This window comes from Sinocyclocheilus rhinocerous, unplaced genomic scaffold (genome assembly GCF_001515625.1).
Source record: "Sinocyclocheilus rhinocerous isolate Xijiao unplaced genomic scaffold, SAMN03320098_v1.1 scaffold2, whole genome shotgun sequence".
Taxonomy (NCBI): Eukaryota; Metazoa; Chordata; class Actinopteri; order Cypriniformes; family Cyprinidae; genus Sinocyclocheilus; species Sinocyclocheilus rhinocerous.
Window position 1 is genome coordinate 937,344 of NW_015655572.1, and position 5,472 is coordinate 942,815.

Sequence of the window (5,472 nt, forward strand, 5' to 3'; positions counted from 1 at the left end):
ATATATATATATATATATATATATATATACATACATACATATACATATATACTGTATATATATTGTTATTATTATTGGTAAATGCAAAACAAACTTGATCTTGTCCAAAAATGCCTTCTTTACTTTCTGTTTATGCTAAAAAAAATCTCAATTTCATTTGCGCTGAGCTGTGGCTTAGTAGTAAATGCACAACTCTAGCTGAACCTCGGTGCTCAAGTGTTAGATGCAGATCTGAATGCAGCCCATGTCGTGTCCCGATTCCATTACACCTCTGTCTCCCTGAATAGTGTCCACCCTACTAATCTCTGTCAATAAAATGTGGCATCTCCCCTAAAAAGTCAGGATTCACATTTGCTTTTAACGTCTCCTCGTACACAAAATAAAACACCACATCGAAAATTTATCACTTTTGACTAGAGACTGGAAAGCATATCGTTTAGTTCAGAAGGACAGGACTGCAGTAATGAAAACAGCCTTATGATGTGGTGGACGCTGACATTCTGATATAGTGTTCCATATCACACATGGGGTAATTCTGCATTCTGCTGTTGCCTGCTGTTCCTTTGAGCCAGTCAGAGCTCCGTCTCCACATCATCTCCAAACCCAGCTGAACCTTTACCCCGTTTTACTCTGCTGCACAACATATTAAATATGTATGATCTTTAAGAATGTTATTTACCAGCTTCAGTCCCACAGTCTCTGACTTCTAGTGCTTGGTGAATTGCACTCCATGAGACAACCTGGAGCAATGACCTTGGGTTTGAAAAGTAGTTTGAATTGGCAACTCTATAAGTATTCCAATGAGAATTCCTTGATTTGAGGTACTTTGAACTGTTTCAAATAGAATAGTGCAATTTTGGTGCCACTAGTGGCATAAAATGGAATTACAATCTGTTTGGCCTGTTATCATACAAGGTTAATATGTTGGCATTGTGATAAGATAGCTACGGAGCCCCGCACATGACATGCAAGAAAAAATAAATAAATCGTGCACACGATTTACTAATTCGTTCCCTCGATGTACTAAAACATTGTGTGCACGATTTAGCAAGTCGAGGGAACGAATTAGTAAATCGTGCACACAATTTATAAATCGAGGGAACGAAATAGTAATCGTGTGCACGTTTTATTTATTTTTTCTTGCATGTCATGTGCGGGGCTCCATAGCTATCTTATCACAATGCCAGCATATTAACCTTGTGTTAATACACAATTTATAAATCGAGGGAACGAAATAGTAAATCATGAACACGATTTAGCCTACTATTTTTTCCAGCATGCCATGTGCGGGGCTCCGTAGATAACAGACTAATCAGAAAGTGGTACAAAAAGCTAGCGAACTTGCAATCTATAATAATAAGTTTAATTTCACCATTTAAACTATACCGTTTAAATTTTTGAATGTTTTTGAAAGAAGTCTCTTACATTCATCATGACTGCATTTATTACAGAAAATAGCTTACATGGAAATGGATCAAAATACAGTAAAAGCATTAACACTGTGAAACGTTATTATAATTTAAAGTAACTGTTTTCTCATTTGTAATACATTTTAAAATGTATTAAAATGTATTCCTTTGATGGCAATTTTTCAGCAGCGATTACTCCAGTCTTCAGTGTCAAACTTTTATGAATATAAAAGTTCAAAAGAACAGCCTTTATTTAAAAAAAAAAAGTAAAAAAGTAAAATGTCTTTACAGTCACTTTTGATCAGTTTAGTACCTTCTGGTGGAATAAAAGTATTTTCAAAATAAAGAAATAAATAAACACTTCATTCGTTTTTGCAATTCTGTTTGGTGCCACTAGGGGAGCAGACAATAACACATTTAAACCTTTTAGAATATGGGGAATTTAATTAAAATTGTTTTGTATATCATCAGTGAACATTTCACTAGACATAATGTCCAAAACCTCAGCTCACCTGCACAAACTTCTGAAGGCTGGAGCCCGGAGCGGCATCATATTCTCCAAGATTTCTTCAAAGGTTGTCCTGTCAACAGTGATTTGGGCAGATTCGAGGAAAGTGAGAGACAAAATGATTTTCCTATTATCATCAAGTATGAGAACTCTTTTATAAGGAATAAAGGTGTATGCAAAGTTTGTAGTGCTGTTTGAACTCTGAAATTATTTACCAGTAGTTCAAGTATATGAGCTCAACATCAGCTGAAATATTGTCAATAATGAGCAAAATGTAATAGAATGTAAAATAATGCAGAAATGTTTAACAACCGTTAAAGGAATAGTTCACCCAAAAAAATTACATTTGCAGAAAATTTGAGTTTGTTTCTATATTGGAAAAGATTTGGAGAAATTTCACGTTAGATCACTTGCTCACAAATGGATCCTCTGCAATGAATGGGTGCCGCATTAAATCCAAAGGAAACTTTTTTCAGCACCATGTGAGAAAGTTTTGTGATGGAATAGTGATTTTCAAGGTGATTAAAAAGCCATTACTGAAACGACTCTCTCAGGTAATTCGAAAGGTAGTTATTCAAACCCTTTTTGAGAAGCCTAGTAGGGAAGAGCGCACATTAAAGAAATGGCGGTTATTAGATGAAGATATTATGCAGGATTGCCCTTTTGAGAATGCGCCTAGTAGAAATATTCTGTCTTTCAAAAAACAGGCAAATCCTCCGCCATTGATTATTCTTCTGTCTGATTTTATTTTTATCGCCGTTTCTCTCAGAATATTGAAACATCTCAGGAAAATAATGAAAAATGTACGTTTTTTTTTTTTTTTAATCAAGAGCAGCATATCAGTTTTGGATTCGAATCGTTATGATTTACAATGTGTGTGTGAGTGTGTGGAAATTTGAAATGGGAAGATTGTCTGAAAGAGTTTGCCCATATGTAACTTCCTGTCAGTTCTTTTAAGAACAAATGTGCAAATATTCTAATAGAATGTGATGATTTATTTGGTAGAAGTGAATGACTTCATACTCTTGGGTGCAACTGCATATACTGCACAAACTGAAAAAAGGTAAGGTAAGCGATAAAAGCCTTCTCAGAAAATATTAATGAATATTTTTGGTTTTAAATAGCAAAGACATCTTCAACCCTGCTGTTAACTAGGCAAATCTGAACCTTGACATTTTTTTCCCCAACATTTATTGCATCAGCTGGTTATGTATTCATGGGTAAAAGCTCGTCTTTTAAATGAGATAACCTTGCAAAGTTTAGATCTGAAGTCAGCTCGAGTTATATGAACTTCCTTTTGCCTATTCTGTTGGTGGATGTGAAATGTAATTGTAAATGTATGCAAATCTAATAGATTAAATAACGCTTACAGAATTTCACTCGCCACTGCCAACGTTGGTTGTACATAATGAGATTATTTACAGTAAAATGAGATGACGTTTTTACTGTTAATTTCTCCTTTTGATTCCAGGCCTCATTACATGAATATGCGCTGCATCTCATTCTACATTAGTTTAATTAAAGATTTTTAAATACATCTTTATCGGCTCTATCATTAATGCTAGATAATTGAGGATGAAGAGGAGAAACAAATGAAAGTGCACTTCTCCTCCATCTGTCCATCACTCCATTAGCCATCTTAAAATGTAAGAGGATACAGTGTTCAAAAATGGAAAATTAATTGAAGTATCTAATTCAATTTCCTTCCTCATTTCTCACTTTGATTTAATTCCCAGAGATCCCTGCTTCTGTGTCCTACAGGCTTCAAACGTCCTCATTCCACTGTACAATGATTGCAATCAAACCAGTTCACCTGTATGTGACAGTTTGCCAGGTTTTCCTGACCTATCTGAACAGAATTAAATAGATGAGAAAGTTTAGAGGGAAGGCTAGAAGAAGCACTGTAGATCTGAGCTTGTGTAAGTTATTGCAAACTATCAATTTGATAAGATTTCAGAACTATAGGGACATTCAAATAATCTACTCAGAAGTGATTTAGTCGGGGAGGTTATTTATTTGTGATGCATATCCTGTCTGGCAGATAATAAACTTCTCAGGCACATCATTGACAGTGATCTGAAAAACTAGGAGACTGGCGAAGCAATTGTAACACTTTTTTACATGGTGCTTCATAACTCACAGACTACTACAAATCGAACTGTTAAACTGATATAGTTTAAAATGCATGATTTCAGCGCGATAGACATGATAATCAAAACCAAACTGATGTTTTTTAGCAGAGTATCTGAGGAACAAGCTATAAAGGTTCAGCCCTATTCTGGAAAAAGGGGCGGGGAGGAGCAGCTCATTTGCATTTAAAGAGACATGCACGGAAACTGTGTTTTCTGCATCCTCTCAAAATAAGCATAAGCAATATGCAATAAATTATATGTGGGGTATTTTGAGCTGAAACTTCACAGACACATTCTGGGGACACCTGAGACTTATATTACATAGGTAATGTGTATTACAATGTGCAAATTGCATTGTTATACAAGGTCTACCTGGAGGAATAAATAGTATAATTCCTCGAGCAGGTTTCACTAAATCCTGACATCCGTCTCAATCCAGGAAAGTCTGATCTGCCAGACATTTCTCGGCTGGCATCCTTTAGTTGTCTTGTCCCCCTCTTTGCCAGGTGAATATCTTCAGAGGAGCTTTGGGTGAAAAATAACAGCCGCGGATTGGACTCGCCGCAAGTGGCAGTGTTTCAAACTCTAAATCCAGATTAGCAGGCTCTGTATGATCATTACTCAGCGACATACACAGAGAGGGATTACCACAGCGTGGCTTTTTCAAGGCAAATATCAGTGTCTTCGTGAGAGCAAGGCTGACTAATGTGTGATAAACTCATTCGTGGATTCAGAGAGAGAAGCAAGAGGGAGCCATTTCTCAAATCATCCGTAGGGTTTTGGTGGGGATTCACGATGCATCTTGGAGCATTATGGGAGCTGTGATTCACTCAGTATTGTGGACCTCACTGCTTGCATTGTGAGAGCGGGTGGCTTTTGCATGTTTCAAGTGTAAAAACCGACTCAAAATGTAGGCCTGCCCCTCCAACTGACCTTTCGAGCGTCTCGGATAGTTTCTTCATAAATCACTGATATCATATTGACTTTTCTGTCCTCTTCAAATATTATTTGCTTTACTTCCTGGTTGACTTTTACACAGGACAAAACAATGTGATCTCATTCATCTAGCACACATTTAATTTCTAGCTTCTTTTAAATCCATACAATTATATTTAAAGCATCACATTTAACATTTATTTATTTGACACATTTATCAGTAACTTTAAAGGGATAGTTCACACCAAAATGAAAATTATTTCATCATTTACAAATTGTTCCAAACCTGTATGATTTTATTTCACCTGTTGATCACAAAAGAAGATATTTTGAAGAATGTTGGTAACCAATAAGTTGGCAGTAGCCATTGACTTCCATAGTATGGAAAAAATAATGTTATGGAAGTCAATGGCTACCGCCAAATGATTTATTATTATTATTGTTATATATATATATATATATATATATATATAACTCATCTCAGAGT